At 39.7% G+C, this 22,781-nt stretch overlaps 1 non-coding gene across 1 annotated transcript; it reads right to left on the bottom strand.

The window, feature by feature from the left end:
• Nucleotides 1-21,383: 21,383 nt before the first annotated feature.
• Nucleotides 21,384-21,490, bottom strand: LOC116631879. Its single transcript, XR_004299316.1, has one exon. It is a non-coding gene; the product is annotated as a U6 spliceosomal RNA (small nuclear RNA).
• Between the last annotated feature and the right edge of the window lie 1,291 nt (nucleotides 21,491-22,781).

The following is a 22,781-nucleotide window of genomic DNA, read 5'->3' as shown; positions in this document are numbered from 1 at the left end:
TAGCCCATTGTTTGCCACAACTGTTATTCACTGCTTCACAACTCCCAGGCAGCTGAGATTTCAACATTTATCTCTCACTGTTTTTAACAAACATTCCCAATGAAACAGCTATTCACATTAAGTGAATTCTGACTTAGATCAAATAAAAACAGCCCTGCAAGTGGGGCCTTCCAACGAACCACCAGATAAGTCCATAATGACAGGGCTCTGGGAATGGGGATTTGAAGGAAATTCAACCTCATTCTGCCCTCTCTGGTGTCTACCAGGCTGCTGGTTTTAACTGTGATTTACAAGCTATTGGTTTTCAAGGCTAACGTAGAACTGGGAACAAGTGGAGGGTTTGAATGGGACAAGTTATACACCACAAAGCTCTCTAATCTTACCAAAATTCAGCCATTTTTCTTAAATAAATGTTCCCTGGATTATAGATCCAAGAAGCTCAAGAAACCACAAGTAAAATACACACATACAAACCGGAAGGCATGTCATAATCAAGTTGCAAAAAACCAATGATAAAGAGAAAATCTTTAAAGCATCCAGAGAAAAGAGACATATCTATCACCGATAGAGCAATAATTAAAAATATCACTGACTTCTCATCCCCAGAAACAATGCAAACCGAAAGACAACAGAGTATCATCTTTAAAGTGCTAAGAGAAAAAGCTATAACCTAGAATTCTATATCCAGCAAAAATATCTTCAAAGATGAAGGTAAAATAAAGGCACGTTCAGACAAAATAAAACAGAAAATTCATTGCCAACAGACCTTCAGGTGGAAGATATGATGTGAATAATATGAATGACCTTTTTCTCGTTTATTAATTCATTAAAATATAATTGATTAAAGAAAAAATAATTACAATGTAGTGTACAATTTATAACATCAATCTTCTGGTCTCAGGGCTCTGCTCAGCATGTGGAATTCTTTTAACCCAGCATGGCATGATAAACTGACATACGTTCCCAGGTAGTATCACAGAAGAGAACAGAGACACCAGGCCTGCATCTGAGACTAACCAAACTACGGAAAAACATTTCATGAGAAGCAGATGTACTATCTTACTACCCACATACATCTTGTTCTTCTCAAGCCTTTGCTCCCCTTTCCCTCTCTCCTCTGCTTGAAATAACTTAACTTACCCATCTCTGCCTATCCAAAATCTGACTTCTTTCAGGGTCCCATTCAAATCCTTCCTCCTTCATGAAGCTTCCCTTGACTCACCAAGAAAACCTAGCTAGTTCATGGCAGTGCTAGAATTAGAACTTGGTCCTCCTGACACTTAATTCAGTGTTCTTTATACATATCAATTGTTCTCAAAGTCCTTCAAGTGGTAGGGTGCATAATAGTAATGGTATTTTTGAAATATTGATATTCACATTTTTTAACTTAATGTGCTATGTTTAATCAGATACTTTTGCACTAGATTCTAGCACAGATCAGGTATCAAAGCTTAAGAAAGTATTACTGGAATTAAAAAAAACATACAATGCTGGGAAAATTCTTTTTCTTAAAATCAAGAAAAGGTATTCATTTTTCTGACATTTTAGTGGCAAAACGGCTTGGTCCTGCCTAAAGAAGATCCATGTTCTGCAGAACAATATGAAAATTGCTGTACCATGTGCCATCCTGAAATTTTACTTTACTCTCCATGAAAGTCTCCAAGTAACACCTTAACTAGGCTAACTCCATCCTGATTTCCAAGATTTGCAGAAAAATTATTTCTCCAGTCTCATATGGCCCTAAATAAAGTAGACTTTGTAATTGGGCAATGTTTCATTTTAGAACAAAGATACCAGGATTTATGGCCTAGGACATAGCTCATTCCATTATTCTAGATATAAACTCTTAGTGACTTCAGCAGACTTTCTAATCTTAGCCTACTTTCTATAATATGTCTCTTAACACATAAACTCATGTTAAACAGAGAAAATCTAGACATGGAAAAGGGAAGCCGTTTCCACAGACATCATCTTCCTATGGCACTAAAAAATCCTGATGCTGAAAGTTTGGCTCTACCTAGAGCACATGTGAATCTCCAGGGGTATGTGAGGTACTACATTACTTCATGGTGCTTGGTACCAAGAGAGGTGCTGAAGTATTTGCAGGTCATTCCTGAAAGAAGTCCACCTTTCTCCCCAGAGGCCCAAGGAATCACATGTCACACCACTGAAAGATGCAGTACGCCTTAAGCTATAACCAGCTGTGAGAAAAAGGGACTCCATGTTCTCCCATAGAGGAGACAAGGACACAGGGGCCAGGCTGGTTCTCCTAGGTTAATTAGGCCCTCTAGAAGAGCTACTGCTTCAGCATCCCAGCAGTATTCAGATGTTGGGATAAAGCTGGCCTTAGTCACCACCGAGGGCAGAATCAGAGGAAGTGAGTCTAAATCTCCAAGAGAAATCTAAGTTAGACAAAAGGAATAATCTGTGAAGACTGTTAGCAGGATACGATGTCCATGAGTTTGCCGAGCATTTTAAAATTAGTCATCTGTCTTCACCAGTGGCTATGATTAATTAAAAATCATATCACCATATCCAGAAATGCAAACTGGCTATAGCCACAGCCAACTTCAAGCATATATTACTATGCCTCAGGAACTGATAAAAAAAAAAAAAAGTCTTGTTCAGCCCAGAAATGGCTCCTGGGATATTTCTATACAATGTGAGAATTCAGGAATTTACTTTTAAGTGACTACTGAAATAAATTTTGTGAGGCAGGCAAGCTACATGAAGATAAATAAACTATAGGTTTTTTTTTTTAAGTGTGTTTATTCAAAATTAGAGAAAAGCCACTTAATTCACCATATATCAAGACTAAATTTAGAAAGATATTTCACCATCATATAATATTATATGGCAACCAACTTTTGCAAATAGTCCAACTCCCAATCAGTAATAAGGAATTTTTGACTTCAAAAGTGCACATTGTTCTTTGGCTAAAAATAGTAGAAAATCTCAATCCCTTAAATACAGAGTAATCTCTTATGATCTCTTTAATTTATTGCACTTCCTGTGACCAACAAAAACCTACTGACTACCTATTATATGTCTATTATGTGTAAAGCTTTTTATAAGCAGCGAACTGAACATTTAAATAGAAGGGAAAAAAGTTCAGGAAAAAACCCTCAAAGATTTTTAACTATTTTAAAATGTTTTGAAAATTGCCTTATACATTTTGGACACAATAATGTAATTTAACTAGTTCATATGTATTCTTTCCTTCTCGTACTTAGTAGGCATATTTTCTCAAACTTCTGAGACCTATATAAAATTCCTTTTCAAACAATTTTTTAAGAGCCTAAGACTTTAAGAACACATTTTAGAATTCTTACACTAATTCACACAAATTCAGTGCTGTGTACATGCACATGAATGCATACAACAGCTATGAGACAGGCTCCCCCTTTCTTCCTCCCCGCCCGCCCCCCGTCGCCCCTAGGGATGTCTGATCTCCAGTCTGGGAAAGGAAAGTGCCTCCTCCACATCCTCTCCCAGGGTCTCTCCCCAGGCCTGCGTCTGTGGGGAGAAATGCTGAGTCACAGCTAGTCGGGTTAGCAGCTCGCCATTCCCGGCGCTGCTAAGTGGGACAACAAAGCGGAGCAACCCCGTGGGTGTGGAGAAATTGTCGTTATGCTCTCCAGAGGGCTGTGGGAAGAAACACCCCAAAGCCTAGAGCGTCTGGCCGACTATAGGAGCTACAAGCAAAACCTCAAGCACAAGGGATCAGAATGTTAGCTGCCACAGGGGAATAACAGAGAAGGAAGAGAAAGTAAAGAAAGGAAATTAAAGGTCAAGAGGACAGAGAAGGCAAAGGGAGTAAAAGAGAAAAAAAGAAGTGCCTAAGGTGAAGTGGTCAGTGGCCTGCCCACCCTCTCTTGGAGTTCACTATTGTTCCCCTGCCCCTCCCCCTTTGTGCAGGATGTGTCCCTGTCCCTGGGGGCAGCCAGCCAACAAAGTGTCTCCATGACTAACAAAGAATCTTTGGCCAGACAACCGCAAACTTGTGCTTATTTGATTGCTCACTAGATTCCCTTCCAAAAGCTTTTCACTTTTTCATTCCACAAAGGAGAACATTTAATGGAAGTGACTTCCCCAAGAACATAGTTCAAGCTATCTCTTGTCAACCAGACCCAGGGGTAAGCTACTCTTCTGCCCTCAATAATACCCCATTTTGACAATAATCTATGATTCTAGGTACTTTAGGACCCTAAGGGCCACATTTAATTATCCCCGAAATTTAAATAGTGTTAACAATAAAAGAAAACCTTTTTATTTTCAAAAGCAGTTGTATAATTCTAGCTGTAAGTTCTAGAATAAGCAAAACTAATCAACAATAAGAAAAAATCAGAAGAGCTGTTGCGTGGGAGTGAAGGCATGGGGACTGACTGAGAAGGAGCAAGAAGGGAACTTTCTGGAATGATAGTAATGTTCTATATCTTAATAGTGGGTTTGGGTTACACAGCTGTATGCATTTATCAAAGCTTTTCCAGTGACACATTTAAGATTTATACATTTCACTGTATGTATATTCACCTCAAAGGGAAAAAAAATCATAGAAAATAATTAACTCTAGTTAAAGATAATGCATGCTGAAGTGTCTAGGGATGAAGTCTTTTGATGTCTGCAACTTACTTTGAAATGTATCCAAAAAATAAGATGTGTTAATAAATAGAGGGATAGGTACGTGGAGATCTACATGTGATAAAGCAAGTATAGTAAAGTGTTAGTCATGGAATCTAAATGGTGGGCATATGGTTGTTCACTATCACATTCTTTCAACTTTTGTAGAGGTTTGAAAATTTTATTAAGAATGTTGGCAAAAAAAATAGCATTTGACAATTGTTACTGGATATGAGATATTTCATATTTAGGTATATCCTTATGAGGACAGGTGTTATATCTGACTTTAATATCTTTATGATATATACATATAATACACCTATTCTAAGTGTGTATATGCCACAGATACATACACATGCACATAATTTATGCTTTATACTAAAATAATAGAGTGATTAAAAAGACATATGGTTGGGTACCTGGGTGGCTCGGTTAAGCATCTGCCTTCGGCTCAGGTCATGAGCCTAGGGTCCTGGGATTGAGTCCTGCATCAGGCTCTCTGCTCAATGGGGAGTCTGATTCTCCCTGTCACTCTCTGTGTTCTCCCTCTCTCTCTCAAATAAATAAATAAAATCTTTAAAAAATTTTAAGAATTTAAAAATAAAAATAAAAATAAAATGACATATGGTGTGCCTGGGTGGCTAAGTTGGCTAAGTTAACGACAAGCTGGTTAAGCGTCCGACTCTTGATTTTGGCTCAGGTCATGATCTCAAGGTCAGGCAACCAAGTCCTGCACTGGGCTCCTAGCTCAGCGGGGAGTCTGCTTGAGATTCTCCCTCTCCTTCTGCCCCTCCTCCACTCTCTCAAATAAATAAATAAATCTTTAAGAAAATAACAAAATAAATAAAATAAAAAGACATCATATGACTTAACAGCATCAAGTAGATTTTATTTCAAGCACAAGCAGACTTTCATTAACATGAGACAAGAACTTTTATCTGTTGATTCACAGTTTTACATGCAAAAAGCATGCAGAGTAGTATACTGAGCACCAGCCATATAGACAAATTTTCTAGGAAGCTACTATATAATGTTTTATGTGGGGTGAGAGAAAAAAATTCCTCTATGTGTCCCCTTGTTGTCAATCCCTATATGACATTTCCACAGTACTAGCTCCTTTAGATTTGATTACAAGAAGCAGCAATTTTAAAACTAACTTGAAGTAGATAGATGAAAAGGTAGATGAGGGGGGAGGGATTAAGCTCTTGCTAAATATTTAAAACTTGGCCTTTATTGTTGCAGAGTATTTATCCTATGTAGAAAGTCAGCTACAAGGAAAAAATGAATAATGAGCAGAAATAATTACTAAGTTTCTGCTTATAAGTTCTATCATTATAAAAAAATAACTTGGTCTTTATTTATGACTGTCCGCCCTCCTAAAGAATTTGAGGTGTTTCCAATAAAAATATATACAATAATCAAAAAACCAAATAAGAAGAGAGCATCAGGAGTTTCTTGGTGTAAGAAGTTTATAATAAGATTAAATTAGATACATTTCCAAACGGTTCTTTCATGTTTTTTTTCTGCAGCATGTTTCCTTAAACTTAATAGTGTTTTCTAGGGGTTCTAGGTTTTGTTTGGCTTCTTTTGGTTTCTAATGGGCACCAACCATCCTCTTCAAATCAGAAGTCTGGTAAGCAGACCCAAATTTATTCCAATAAAATGCCCTCTTCTTGACAGCAGTCCACATGCTCAGACAAATAGAAACCACTGGGTAAGATGAAAAGCCCTTCCTTCCACCATAGTCTGCTTAATGCCAAAATTTCAAATGTACAATTATGTGTGCAAATGAGCCCAGGAACACTAGGTCAAATGTATGAGAAAGAAGTGGCTGCTTTTGGGGCACCAGGGGGGTGTTAGACTCACTCAGTACAGTCCTGTGATGGGTTGAATGGGGTCCTCCCAAAAATCCATATGATGAAGTCCTAACCCCCAGCACTTTAGAACCTCACAATGTGACTGTATTGGGAAATAGGGTCATTGCGGATGCAATTCGTTAAATTAGATGAGGTTATACTGGAGTAGATGGGCCTCTAATCCAGTGTGACTGGTGTCCATATAAAAAGGGAAACTTGGACCTGGAGACAAATAGGCCTAGAAGGAAGACAAACGTGAAGACACACAGAGAGAAGGCAACCACCAGAAGCTAAGAGAAGCATGGAACAAATTTCTCCCTCACAGCCCTCAGAAGGAACCAACGTTGCTGACGTCTTCACCGCAGACTTCTGGCCTCCAGAACTGTGAGACAACAAATTTCTGTTGCTCTAAACCACCCAGTTTGTGGCACTTCGTTATAGAAGCACTAGAAAACCAATAAACTTATCTACACACCTTTAACACCAGAAAGAAGAAGGGCATAAAACACTAAAAATTAAAAGGGATTCACTTTCCAAATTCCTACTCTTGTTTGGAAATAAAAAATGTTAAACTACTGAAATTAAGTAACAGCATCAGATATTTGATTAGGGCCCAAAACGGAAAAATCCGCATCAGGAAATGAAATAACTTGCCCATAGAGCTACTAGGTGAAAGAGCTGAGGTCTGACCCAGCCTGTCCAAAGACAGTCACTCTGCCCCCTCTGCTATCTTTGGCAGACTTTCACCTCTTTTCTGAACCTTCACCCATCTCCCCCTTTCCTTTCTCTGGCCCTTGGATCCTCGAGGCCCACATGCTAGCCATAGCCCCAACTGCAGCATCCTACCCAAGCCAACCCTCCTATAGAGAACCACACTCCAAAATGCACCTTCCTTCCTCCCCTTGCTCCACAAACAAAACCCCCAGGCCTTCGGAATCAGATCTCTGCTAGGCTTTCAGAAGAAAGAAATCTGAATACCTAAAGCAATTTATACAAACATATATATAAGATAGACAAATGCCTGAGGAGTTTATAAGCCAAAAATCTCTACCTGGCAAAATGTGAGGCAAATAATTTCAATAAGATGCATTTTGGTGTTACTTTAATCCTGTGAAATTTACAGCTCAGGGTGGCTGGCTTCTCAAGAGAGCCACTGAGAGTTATTGAGGGGAGAAGAGGATCAATACTCCAAGTTGGAGGCCGGGGGGGTGGGGGTGGGGTGGGGATAGTGGATTGCAGAGAAGAGTGACAAAAGATAGCCTACCTAAGAGAACTCCAGATCATACTTAGCCTGTCCCACCATTTTGCCTAACACAAAAGTAAGAACTTTAGTAAGCGCTTTGGTTCCTAAGTACTTTTAGATGTCATAATAATAGCAGCTCTATTGAGGATTTTCCACATCTCAGCCACCACCCTCAGCACTTTTTAGGTATTAACTCATTTCATCTTCATAACAACGCTAAAAAGTGGGTGCCATGATCCCTTTGATAAATGGAAAAACAGAGGCACCAAAGGGCTAAGTGATTTGTCTAATAGGGAATAAGACCAGTATCCAAACCCACACAGGCCAACCCCAGAGGCTCCTGCTCTAACCACTGTCCTATGCAGGGAAACCTCATCTGTGACATGGGGTATTATTATTCCAGCAAAAACATATAGTAGTAAATTGAAGCATCTGCCAGCCCATCTGAGATACAGCAAATGTTTCCATTTAGATGCCCAAAGCAGACCTCAGTAGCTGAGACAGGCCAGCCTGCTGGAGCCACCAGCCACACCTGTGGGTCCAGGTAGGTACTCAAGTGTCACTCAAATGATAGCTAGGGGTGACTACTAGAACCCAGCCTCTGGAACCTAGTTTAAATAACTAACCAAATCTAAAAACATGACTGGCCTGAAGAACTCTGGCTACTCCTTGTGGGTAAGATTCCAAATGTGCCTTTTCACCATATTCCACTGGACATGAATGAGCGACGATCCCAACACAGGCAACACCTTAAGCACAGAACCAAGAGGCCTCCTCCCTGCCCCCCTTTGGGGCATTCCACAGTGGCAGTCCAAACAGCTTGTCTGAACTGTCACACCAAGGGAATTTATTTCCAAACAGAACAGAAGAAAAAAAATAATCCCTAAAAGTCTGCTCTCCTTCCAGGATTTAAAAGGCCTGATGTAAAAAAGTAAAAATAACAAAATTAAATGTGTGAAATTCTAGGGAATATAATGCTTCCAATAGTTTGTTTTACCATAAATTCTTAATCTGCCTGTGCCTTTTCACTTCGGTAAGGGAAAAGTGCATCAGTGCCTGACTATAAAAAAAGCTGTGGATGAACCTAAGGCTCTATCAGACCGGCTGCGATTTCAGAATATAAACCTGAACTTGCTATGGTTTTCAGTTTTATTTCTCAGTAAACAGGACAGCTCTAAGAACTTCACACGCACACACATGTGCACATGTATATGTGCACGCATGTACTTCTCTTACAGAATGATCCTACTGATGACAAACAAAACAGTGAGGTGAATGCCTCTGCCAAGACAGGGCCCACTCAGACTTTCAGAGCTACTCTTACCACTCCCCAGAGTGGTGCTCATCCAAGCACACCCAGGCCCCAAGGGAGAAAGGACTGCTGAGTTCTCCACTTCTAGAACCCCGCAAGCCTCCTGCATGTAACAAGGCCTGAGTCCATCCCAACCCCCAGCAACGGCACCACAACAAACCTGATGAAGTGCAAAGACACAAAAAAGGATGAGGGACAGAATCTCCCCCTCCAAAGGATGGGAGCAGCACTGCCTAATGGAAGGTACAGGTCACCAAAACAGGGAGCTTAAAAGAGGGGGCTGGGGAAGGAAGAGAAAGAAGGAGGAGCAAGAAAGGGAAGCAGGGGTGAGGGACACCTGCTCTAGCCAAAAGGAGTAGTGTTTCTGCCAAAGAAAGTATCTGTGGGGAACGAGGTAATGAGTAAGTTGAATATAGTCACAGCCTTTGATCCTTCTTCTATACCAAGCAGGTAGGTCAACTACACAAATTCATAATGGTCCTGGATAGATTTCACCTGGGGAAGACCAGCAAGGAAGGAGGTCTTAGAGAAAGGAGCAATGACCACCATGTCTTCATTCATGAGAGGAGGGGAAGGGAGGAAGAAGAAGAAACACTGAGCAGCAGGATGAGTATGGATTGGCCCTGGGATTCAGCAGTAGAAAAGCCTTTGAGTGACTTGGAGGGAACACATTCCTCTAGGCCCATGCCATGAAAAGGCCATCCCCCTCACTCTCCATTATCTTTTCCAAACCACTGTTGCTGTCTTTCCTAAAGATCCTCTTCTTTGAAGCATGTGCTATTCTGTAATACCATCCTCTTCCATCCTCTCCCCCAGGATGCCTGAAGGCCTTGGCATCTGGCTCTAAGTCTTTCTGTCTCCCAGAGTTTTGCCAGCATCTGGGTAACTTCAGTGTTCGTATCCATGACCTAGCCAATCTGACTTCCTCAGTATTCACAGAATGCCAGGCACCATGGCTGTAACTTTGCATCATTATCTGTAACCCTCACAACAGACCTATCAGTAGGCTATAGCACCCCTATTTAGAGATAGCAGGGACTGGGATTCTAAAACATGCTGGTAAGACTCCCAAGTTCATGTGCTCCTCTCTTTACAACACTGCCTCAGAATGCATCTAAAATGTAAACCTGAAAATCCTGCTCTCTGACCCTACATTCTTACCTTGCTACCTCTCCCATTAAACCTCTTCCTCCACCTCATCAAATGTCCAACCCACCCTTGCCTTTACTCCCAGCTTATCAACTCTTCCTGACACTTCTTCCTTCCATACCTGTGGCCAGAGGAAATACCAGCAAAATCCCTCATGAGACTGTTTCCTTGGCTCAATGCCCACATAATGAACCCTCTCTCTTTGATCACCAGACTACTGATTAAATTAGTAAAATCCTCTAGGCCTAGAATTGTAAGCAATGTTATGATGGTGATGTAAGTGCTGGTTTGAACTTTTAATAAGTGTGTTAGATTGCTTGGAACCAGGTGGAGAGAAAACAGCTGATGGCAGGTGGCAATTGATAAGTACCATGGCTATTCCCAGTTAGCCTCATAAAAATGAGACCCTGTGTTTTCCCTTGAGCCCCTTGGGGCTCTTGATCTAACAGGAGCACACTCTGACCATGATGTCACTGCTGGCATGAACTGAAAGACATGCTGTCTCTTTTCATCCTGAAGACAGTGACTCAGCACTCTAGGGATTCCATAGGTGGCTGAAAAAAATCTTCCCTTTACCATCCATCAACATACACCCACTACCACTGAATGAGAGGGAAAGTAAACTATAACCTTCATTAGGGACCTCCCTTCCCTCTTCTCCAGAACCAAGATCTGCTGGGAGGGCTGGAGAGTGAATGAAGTAGACTGTTGCACTTTGATGTGAAAGCATATGTACACCTATATGTTCTTTGTCACTAGGCATGACAAAAATGTAAGCAAATATGAGACAGATCTATAATGAGTTCTGAGCCCATCAATAACACAGACAATGATTCCTGGTCAATCACTTAAACAACGTTCTCATCAACATCTCCATTCTCTTGCCCTGTTGCCCTGTCCCCTCTCCTGACAATCCCCAGAAACTCTCTGATTTCCCCAATTCTGAAAGTTCTGGTACTATTGGAGAGAATCACAAAACCATGTTGATTATCTAAATTACAAATTTAAGAGCTCCAATCTCTGCTCTTCCCTAAATATTCCTCTGTTGTGTTTCCCTTTAGCAGCACTTCCAAAGCTGTCCCATGTTCTTCAAGTCCCCTACTCCAACCCTAGCCCCTTTATCTTAAGACAACATTGCTGCCTAAATTCCAAACACACACACACACACACACACACACACACACGGCATCCACAACTTTCATCCCTTCCACCTTTCAGGTTTTATTCCTACCCATCTTCCCCATTTCCTTCTTGTCTAAAAAGTATCCTAGTCCTTTCCAGGACCAGTCACTTCACCTACATTTTGATCTCATCTTTGCCTTCCCTTTCTGAGATGTTTCATTGGTTCTTGAGTCTTCCCCATCCAAACAATCAATAAAGCAAGCCTCCCCTCAATTCCACCTCCTCCTCCAACCACCACCCTGTGACTGCTCTTCATTCACGACCACGTCATAATTTTGCTCCCAATCCTGCTCCCATATCAAAGTTCCCCTGGAAAAAGTCAACATTTTCCAGTGTGTCATACCCAGTCTTCAGTTCTCATCTAACTCTCTCTTCTGAAGTTATGGCATTGCCATAAATTGGTCCCATGTGCGTTAAAAGCAAGAATACTAGAGTCTGTAGCCCGAGTGCAATCTGGTTTCCACCAATTACACACTGTTTGACCTTACATTGAATTACTCAACTACGGCTTCAGTTTCCTCATCCTTAAAATGGAGAATATACTAATAATGGCTCCTTGCATTTAAAGCTTATTAGCTAGCTTCTAAATAAAGAGGTGGAATTTGAGATAGTAAAAAGCTGGATTGGAAGTCAGGAGAATAGGGATTTAATTCCAGCCATAGAATCTTTGTAATAACAAGATCTCTGGGTCTCATTGTTTAAATAGACTGGGTGATCATGAAAGCCCTTTCTGCCCTAAACATTTCTGAGACAAGGAGTTTGACAACAATTTGAGAAAATGTACAAATGAGTACTGTGTGAGCAACACATGTAATAAGGGCTTCAGGGAAAGGGAAGAGCAACATCAGCAGGAAATTTGAAGGAGGTTGAACAGGTAAACTCCAGTGGATTTTAAGACAGGGATGATTTTAACTGAAGTAGAAGAGGAGGAAAAGATTTCTGAGTTTGAGAAGCAAAATAACAAAGGCATGGAGTGATTTAAGGTGCACCAGGAAGACCTCCCCCACAGAAGTATCTTCCCCATCTTGACAACAGGTTCTGAATGTCAGTAAACAGTTTTGAAGTTATTGTTAAACCATAAATATGTTTTTATAACTGACTAAAATGAATATGACCTATGCTCTGCAGCCATTTAAAGTAATTTGTAGAAGAATGGTTAATGAAGGATGCACCCCATGGTATTAATGGTGGTTGTCTCTAGGCAACAGTTTTCAATGACTTTTGATTATCTATATTTTCACATGAACATGAATTATTATTTATAACTAGAAAGAATAAAAGCATATTTAAGGTTTCAAATGCAATTAAGGAGGTGGTGACATCTTAAGCCATTAACAATTAATAGTAAGGAGGACTGGTTGACAGATGGTTGGGACTCAGTTGAAGACACAGAGATGCCAGGGGCACTGAGAGAGCTGTTTCAAGAGATAGCAAAGCATTGGCAATATTCTTTGCCTAGTTCCTAAACTTGTCCCTGCAACAGTATATTTTAACCTCTTAAAGACCAATTTATTCCTTTTTACCTCCAATTTTATTTCTAGTACCCAAAAGAATTCAAGGATTTTATTAATTGCAAAAGATATCTTTTTAAGTACTGATATATCAAGGGTAATGCAACTACACATTTGTTTTCAGTGACAAATGTTTGTTTATTATTCTTCACCTCAGTCCTTACTCTCAGATTTGTGGAGCCTTGGAGTAGTTAATGGAGTTCTGAGAAGTGAAAGGCTGGGCAGGATGACTCATACGAATAAACATGATGGAGATAATTTTTATGCCTACAGTTGTATTTTTAATTCAGTCTCTCCTATTCAGCTTTTATACAGCCTTCCCACCATTATGGCCTCAGAGAAAGGGAAAAACCAACTCTTTCCTCAGGAAAGAGAACCGGATTTAGAAACATTTCCTACCAACCAGAAATGGGAATTAAACTTTACAGTGAATGGTGACCTCAAATAAGAGACATAACCAAGGAGAGAGCATGGCATGGTTTTTTTGCCTTAGGCCTAAACCCCACAGGAGAGGTTATCAGGTAAAGGCTGAGGGAAAAGTCAAAAGTAGAAGGGTTTCTGTCCCCACTTCCTATGGGGACTCCAGGAGGAAATTTCATCCCAGAATGACTTCCACACCAATATGGAGGAGTCTCATGAAAGGAAAAATGATGTGATTAGAAGAAATAAAGTCTGAGGTAACACCCCTTAGTCTTCCTCAGCTCCCATGTGGCAGGGATGGAATCCAGGAGTCAAGTCATCTAGGGAAGACCAACCATAAGGGCCAAGAAGGAGAGAGCCCAAGTTCACAGGAAGCAGATACCAGAGGACTATTAGTGATCTGCCAATAAGTGACACTGTCGTGGAGAACAGAGGGGAGCACAAAGGCCTAAGTGTGTGTGGAAATGAAGCCTCCTCTCTGCTCAGAACTTAAAGTCACTTAAGACCAGAGGTTCTCCAGTAAATGTTTAACAAGAGACTCTTCAGAGAGGAAAAGCCCTACTCCAAAGTCCTACATTCTACTAGCACCTGGAGATTTCTTTGGTGTGAATACTCCCACCAAGGCAGACTTCAAGCTACCAACATTACACCATTGAACTTGGAGTTGGGAAGAGATGAGATACATGGCAGTGTACTATTATGTAGTATTTCCATTTACAGATACAGTAAACATAAATAACTTCAGTTGTATAGATAATAGTCAAATGTGGTTCAATAATTAGGAAGTGATGAGTTTTGAGTCTTACTTTCTTTTTAATATTACTTAATTGTAAATTTATATCACTTAGTTGTTAATAAAGACTATATATAAAAACTGACTTGCAAAATTCCCAAAAATGTAACAATCAATTCTGATAAGCCAGTGCAAGCCAGATGAGCATACCATTGCTTAAGAACCCCTACCCATTTCCCCCAAATGTCATCTTAGAGAGGTACAGGGGAAGTGGAAGGAAAATTGAACTGGGTCACTTACCCAAAATAAATTATCACTAATTGATAAATGTTAGTGTCTACTACCACCTACTCTACCATCATTTCCAACCTTGAAAACTCAGGAAGAAGGTAAAATCAGTTACAAAAAATAGAAAGAAATATATTTTCTTTGCACATCTTAGAATTTTTGTGTGTATCAATTAGAAATTCTGGGCCACGTAATGGAATCCTCCAGTGACAGAAGCTTATGTGGGTGGGGGTATATTTTCCTCATATAACAAGCAGTCGGAGGCCTGTACTTCATGGTCACAAAATGGTTGCCCCAGCTCTAGGCAATACATTTGCATTCAAGCCAAGACAAAGGAGCAAAAAGCCCAGCAGTTTCTGTACCCTTTTATCAGGAGCACAAAAACTTTCCCAGGAAGCTGTCTTCTCTTGTCCCTCCCCACTTCCTTCCTTCCTCCCAGGGGACTTCTGTTGCTTAAGTCTTACTGGTCAGAACTAGGTTACTTAGCCACCTCTAGCTACAAGGGACACTGGGAAAAATATTCCAATTGGCCTAGACCAGTCAGGATCCAAGGACTCAGCATGTTGCTGCCAATATATGAAGGAAACCAGAGTTCTGCTAGTAAGGAAGAAGGGAGTGATGGAAAATAGCAAGCTGGAAGCAGAGTCTAGGACAACATAAGTCTAGGAAAACATAAATTTCTAACTCTAATCCACATAGCAAAGTGGAAGAACTGTTTTAAATGGAAGAGTCAAGATTGGCATTTGTTTGCCAGAGCATCCAATGGAAATTCAGGAAGAGCCTGGAAGTATCACTCACATCTAAGGCAGAGGTTATCAGGAATGCAAACTGGAGGTCTTAGCTACTGCCCAACCTCCTGGCCTGAAAGGCACTTCCTTTCAGCCACTTTAAGAGCAGGAAATGGGATAAAGACAATGAAGTCCAATGGTAAAAAGGTTCCGCATCAGGGAATATTAGGGAATAAGAGACTCTCATTGTTTAATATTTTAGGTTGCTCAGAGCTTTTACCAAGTAGTGCTTCCTAGGGACCAGAGTCCCACTTGCTCTTTCCTTAGCACACACTTCAGGTGTCATTTATGAAGCTAGGGAGAGCTGCAGCACTGAGAAGGAAAGTGAAAAGAAGGCCCTTCCTTCCCTGCCCCTGATGAACCTCCAGTTCAAAGGCAAAGGTTAATTACTTCAATGGTTGGGACTTATTCCTTGGGAAAGGAGCTGAATGACTAAATATTGTGAGCGCCCAGTCCCACAGCCCATCGGCAAATGGAGCCCGCCCTGCTATGACTGGGTGTGTGACTCTTATTTGGCCAATAAACTACTTGTAGTAGGAGTCACATGAGATCCAGGAAAAAGGCAAGTCACAGATGTTCCGGAGATGGAGGGTGAGGGGGCTGGGCGTGAAAGATGAACTACTGGACAGGAGTTAAATGTTAAATTAAAAATTCCACATTAGCTTTTCTGAAATAAAATATTGGTCCTTTAATTGAATAACTTTAAGCAGAAAAGATCTGATTCATCTGTCCACACTGCAAAAACCACATATGTGAATTAAGTTTATTCTTTAGTAAAACATATCCAGTACTTTTCCCATCATATAATACTATCTTACTTAAAGAACATTTACACAATAGCATTTTGAGTTTTTTTGTTTTCCATGTTTCTCAACCAAAATTCTCTCCTTGAAGTCTATATTTGTGGTGGTGGGGGCGGGGTGGGGTTGCTGCCTCTCCAGACAAGTGCTCAGACTTGAAAATGTTAACTAATTTCATTTTCTTGATAAAGTTTGTCTGTGATCTGAACCGAGTCATACCAAAAATACCTCTGTAAGATTTGACCTTTTACTTAAATCCCACATTGAGATAATACACTTAAAATGGTTATCAATAAGACCTTTGTTCTTTAAAGCACATTTAAAATAAATCACTTTTTAAAAGAAGAAAACTGTTTTCAATTAAGTTCTTTACCGGCAATCAGCTTAAAAGTTACGTTTGCCTTTTTATTTTCTTTATATATAAATTATGCCCAAGAGTGTCATGATAACAACACTATACAAACTATGCTTTACCTTTGTATTTACTTCTTGTCAAAATAAGCACTACAAATTCATTTGTTTTTAGAGGGCTTTATGACCAATAAGCCCCAGGGTGAAAACAATTAAGGCAATGACCATTTTTTATTGTTAGTGAATAAAACCTCGTCCAATTATATGAGGATAAGTAATTCTTAATTCCTTCTGATGAAAAGTTTACATGTAGTAGAAAAATTTCACTTATTTCTAACAATGTTTTATCATTCAGAAAAGCTTTCAAAACAGAGTTGCTTGAGTCCCATGAGCAAAGTGACCATTCCATGATACCTTAAGAGGGCTAATGACTAGGCTTGGCCTCCTATATGTTTTGTTTTGTTTTGTTTTGGCCAACTTATAGTACATTTTTTAAAAATTTAGCCAACTTATAGTACATTTTTTTGTTTTACTCCTACCTGTTTTAACCATTTAACACTTTTGTTATTAAACTCCTGTGTGCCCCATAAAATGCTGAGAGCTTACTATATAGAGATATAATCTAAAAAGTATTAATACTGAAAGAGATATTTCTCTTATTTCTCAAATTTCTTATTTTTCCCCTTTTGGTTTGGCCCTCCATCCCATCCATTTTAGAGGCTGTTTTATTAGGGGCAGATTTTGCATTTTGCTTAGTGATTTACTATGAAGGTCCTAGAGGGGCAAAATTCTGATTTAGCAAGCAGAAGTCTGGAAGAAAAATAATTTGGGAATGAAGTAATTTTATATATGTTTATTTCTTTGTATATATTTATTTGATGTATAAATTTAATCCATAAAATGAGCTTGCTACTTCTCAAATTACCTATAAGTCCATAGCCGGGACAGGTTAGCACAGGGTGAGGCTCCAGACCCCAGAATAGGATTGGAAGAGATGTCTGTTTCAAAAACCTAGAAATGAGAAGCATTAGAGAAGAGTCAGAGAATCAAAAAAGCTGAAAATCTCATTGATCCAAAAGGGCAAGCACAAGCCTGGAAAGGAAAGACAAAGGTCAAGTCTGAAACACTTTGGGAGTGAAAAACGGTAGATAGGAGAGAACAGTCCAAAATAGGGTCTGACAAGTACAGCACATTTGTACCAGTCCTGAACCACTGAGGAAGGGACAGGATGGAAAAAGGGTCAGGTGACCAAGCAGAGAGTCTGATTTGAAGGTACAAAGAACAGCAAAAAGAATGGCCATAAGATAAAGACCCCACTAAAAAAGATAACTATGGGCAATATCCCTGATGAACAGAAATGTAAAAATCCTCAATAAAATACTAGCAAACCAAATCCAACAGTACATTAAAAAACTCATTCACCACAATTAAGTGGGATTTATTCCTCTGTTGCAAGGTGGTTCAATATTTACAAATCAATCAATGTGATACATTACATCAATAAGAAAAAGGATAAGAACTTATGATCATTTCAATAGACACAGAAAAAGCCTGTGGCAAAGTACAATATCCATTCATGATAAAAACCCTCAACAAAGTAGGTTTAGAGGGAATATACCTCAACATAATAAAGGCCATCTATGAAAAACCCATGGCTAACATCATCCTCAATGGGGAAAAACTGAGAGCTTTTCCCCTAAGGTCAGGAAGAAGACAAGGATGGCCACTCTCACCACTTTTATTCAACATAGTACTGGAAGTCCTAGCCACAGCAGTCAGACAACAAAAAGATATAAAAGACATTCAAATTGGTAAAGAAGAAGTAAAACTATCGCTCTTTGCAGACAACATGATATTCTGTATAGAAAACCCTAAAGACCACCAAAAAAGTGCTAGAACTGATCAATGAATTTATAAAGTCTCAGGATACAAAAATTAACGTGCGGAAATTTGTTGCATTTTATACACTAATAATGAAGCAGCAGAAGGAGAAATTAAGAAAACAATCCCATTTATAACTGTACCAACAATAATAAGATACCTAGGAATAAACTTAACCAAAGAGGTGAAAGACCTGTAGTCTGAAAACTGTAAAATGCTGATGAAAGAAATTGAAGATGACACAAAGAAATGGAAAGATGTTCCATGCTCACGGATTGGAAGAACAAATATTGTTAAAATGCCTATACTAACCAAAGCAATCTACACATTTAATGCAATCCCTATCAAAATAACAACAGCACTTTTCACAGAACTAGAACAAACAATCCTAAAATGTGTATGGATACCCAAAGCCATCTTGAAAAGGAAAAGCAAAGCTGGAAGCATAGCAATTCAGGACTTCAAACTATATTACAAAGCTGTAGTAATCAAAACAGTATGGTACTGGCACAAAAATAGACATGTAGATCAATAGAACAAAATAGAAAATCCAAGGGTGCCTGTGTGGTTCAGTCGGTTAAGCATCCCATTCTTGATTTTGGCTCAGGTCCTGATATCAGGGTTGTGAGATCGAGCCCTACATCGGGCTCCACATCCAGCGGGGGATCTGCTGGAGATTCTCTCTCTCCTTCTCCCTCAGCCCCTCCCCCCCTGCTAGCACGCTCTTTCTCTCTCTCTAAAATAAATAGTCTTTAAAAAAACAGAAAATCCAGAAATAAACCCACAATTATATGGTCAATTAATCTTCAACAAAGCAGGAAAGAATACCCAATGGGAAAAGGACAGTCTCTTCAACAAATGGTGTTGAGAAATGGACAGCAAAATGCAAAAGAATGAAACTGGACTGCTTTCTTACACCATACACAAAAATAAATTCAAAATGTATTAAAGACCTAAATGTGAGACCTGAAACCACAAAAATCCTAGAAGAGAACACAGGCAGTAACTTCTTTGACACTAGCTATAGCAACTTCTTTCTAGATATGTCTCCTGAGGCAGGGGAAGCAAAAGCAAAAATGAACTTTTGGGACTACATCAAAATAAAAAGCTTCTGCACAGTAAAGAAAACAATAAAACTAAAAGGCAACCTACCAAATGGGAAAAGATATTTGTAAATGATATATCCAATAAAGGGTCAGTATCCAAAATATATGAAGAACTTAAACAAATCTAGATCTAAAAAAGGGATAATCCAATTTAAAAATAGGCAGAAGGGGCACCTGGGTGGCTCAGTTGGTTAAGCATCTTACTCTTGATTTTTGGCTCAGGTCAGATCTCAGAGTCTTGGGATTGAGCCCCACATTAGACTCCCCTCTCAGCAGGGAGCCTGCTTGAGGAATTTTTTTCCCCTCTCCCTCTGCCCTTCCCCCCACTTGCATGTGCTCTCTCTCTCAAATAAGTAAATAAATCTTTTTTTTAAATGAACAGACATTTCTCCAAAGAAGACATACAGATGGCCAAGAGACACATGAAAAGATGCTCATCATCACTTATCATCAGGGAAATGCAAATCAAAACTACAATGAGATATCACCTCACACCTGTCAGAATTGCTAAAATCAAAAACACAAGAAACAACAGGTATTGATGAGAATGTGGAGAAAAAGGAACCCTTTGCACTGTTGGTGGGAATCCCAACTGCTGCAGCACTCTGGAAAACTGTGTGGAGGTTCCTCAAAAAGTTAAACATAGAACTATCCTATGATCCAGCAATTGCACTACTGGGTATTTACCCACAGAATACAAGAACATTAATTCAAAGGTATACATGCACCTCTATGTTTATAACAGCATTATTTACAATAGCCAGGATGTGGAAGCAGCCTAGTGTCCATCAATTGATGAATAGATAAAGAGGTGGTATATATATATATACAATGGAATATGATTCAGCCACCAAAAAAAGAATGAAATCTTGCCATTTGCGACAACATGGATGGAGATAGAGAGTATAATGCTAAGTGAAAGAAACCAGTCAGAGGCAGACAAATACCATATGATTTCACTCATATGTGGAATTTAAGAAACAATTCAAATGAGCAAAGGGAGAAAAAGACAGAGAGAGACAAAGCAAGAAATAGACTCTTAATTATAGAGAACAAACTGACGGTTAGGAGAGGGGAGGGGGTTGGGGGGATGGGTGAAATAGGTGATGGGGATTAAGGAGGGCACTTGTTGTGATAAGCACTGGGTATTATATGGAAGTGTTGAATCACTATATTGCACACCTGAAACTAATATAACACTGTATGTTAACTAATTGGAACTAAAATAAAAACTTTTAGGGATGCATGGGTGGCTCAGTCAGTTAAGTGTTTGCCTTTGGCTCAGGTCATGATCCCAGGGTCCTGGGACTGAGCCCCAGATCGGGCTCCCTGCTCAGCAAGGAGCCTGCCTCTCCCTCTCCCTCTGCCTGCCACTCCCCCTTACTTGTGCTCTCTCTCTCTCTCTGTCAAATAAATAAATAAAATCTTAAAATAAAATAAAATAAAATAAAATAAAATAAAAACTTTTTAAAAATGACCCATAGACTTCAAGTAAAGTCAGTATTTCTATTGAGTCTTTCTTTTGGGCCAGAGATCTCTGAGAAGGTTTACCACAGAAGTAATACCATTACAGCAAATTTTTCCTCCCAGTTGATTGTGTTAAGAAAATTAGGAGCTGGGGCACCTGGGTGGTTCAGTCATTTAGCGTCTGCCTTCAGCTCAGGTCATGATTGGAGGGTCCTGGGATCGAGTCCCACATCAGGCTCCCTGCTCCGCAGGAAGCCTGCTTCTCCCTCTCCCACTCCCCCTGCTTGTGTTCCCTCTCTCGCTATGTCTCTCTCTGTCAAATAAATAAATAAAATCTTTTTAAAAAAAAGAAAAGAAAATTAGGAGCTACCTCTCCATGCCTCTTGTATAAACCACCTCTGCAAGAAAGAGCCTCATACCTAGAAGGCCCATCCAACCCCCCCAGATATTTCCCCATGCTATGGCCCAAATAACCACCAATTGGATCAAGCTGTAATCTGCTGACAGACTTCTCTCTTAGTCGAATTCTCAGGTGAAGAAAGCTGGTAATACAAAACCCAACAGGCATCATATTGAGGTGAGTCAGCTCACGCAGCTTCTCTGAGACAACCCATGTTAGTTGAAACTAATGGAAAAAAAGCCACGGAATTTCTTTTCTTTCTTTCTTTTTTTTTTTTTTAATATGGAATACTTCACACACCTGCATGTCACCCTTGCTCAGGCACCATACTAATCTTCTCTGTATCGTTCCAGTGTTAGTACATGTGCTGCCCAAGTGAGCACAACCACAGGATTTCTTTAAAGCTATTCTTCAGGCAGAAATTCTGGCCTAACTGTTCTTTTTATGGTGGGTAGACCATTTAGACTTTATAGTGTGAAGATGAGTACCTTCTTTAGACAAAAAAGAATCATTTTTCATAGAACAGGGAAAGACCTATCACATCATTTTTTTGATGCCAAAGACAGCAAGATAAAGTCTATAAGTTGTTAAATGAAGTAGAGGAAAAAAGATCTACAGATTAATATAACTCCTTGAGAAAAACACAGGAAATAAATAATCTCATTAAAATTTTCTTATGCCTTTCCTTTCACTGAATTCTAAAAGCATGATCACATCCATCAAGTAATAGCCATACATATAAATGGGAATTGAATTGTAAATTATATGTTCCTACATTCTTCATGAATGTTGCGATGGATAAATATATGTGTCAATTTGACTAGGCCAGAGTGCCCAGATAGTTACTCAAACATTATTCTGGGTGTGGGTGTTTCTGGAAGAGATTAACATTTGAATTGGTAGACTCAGTAAAGCAGATAGTCCTCTCTACTGTGGATGGGCCTCGTCCAATCAGTAGAAGGCCAGAACAGAACAAAAGTTCGGAGTAAGAGAGAATTCCTTCTGCCTGACTGCATTCGAGCTGGAATGTCAGTTTTTCTCCTGCCTTCAGACCTGAACTAAAACATCAGCTTTTATGTTTACTGAGTCTTGAGCCTGCTAGCCTTCAGAATGGAACTATACCAATGGCTCTGCTGAGTCTCCAATTTGCCAACTCAACCTTGGAATTTGCCAACTCAACCTTGGAATTTGTCAACTCAACCTTGGAATTTGTCCATCTCCCATCTGCATAAGCCAATTCTTTATAATAAATCCCTTTAGAGAGAGAGAGAGAAGGAGAGAAACACATACATTCCATTGATTCTGTTTCTCTGGAGAACCTGACTAATACAGATGCTTGTATAAATTTTATAGCAAAGTTGTGTAAAGAATAAAGATATACCAAGTAGACTTAGTTGTTTTTCTCTCCCCCAGACCGCAGCCATATGTCCTACTCTGGTAGTAACTCAAAGAATCATCTGAGATAAAAGTCACACTCAGACTAAAAAGGAAAGCCAGTCACCACCACTACCGCCATATTCAGGGCTGCCACATTCAGTCAGAGCCATTTACATCTAAATCCACCACCTCTATATGGCCTTCTGGAGAGACCAAGAGGCAAAGTGAGGAGTACTACTTTGGGCCTGCTGTTTGCTATATGCTGTAACTGTAATTGTACACATACCTCCCCTTATA

Source organism: Phoca vitulina, unplaced genomic scaffold (genome assembly GCF_004348235.1).
Source record: "Phoca vitulina isolate PV1807 unplaced genomic scaffold, GSC_HSeal_1.0 scaffold5, whole genome shotgun sequence".
Lineage (NCBI taxonomy): Eukaryota > Metazoa > Chordata > Mammalia > Carnivora > Phocidae > Phoca > Phoca vitulina.
The sequence above is the reverse complement of the archived record's forward strand: the minus strand, read 5'-3'. Positions and strand labels throughout refer to the sequence as shown.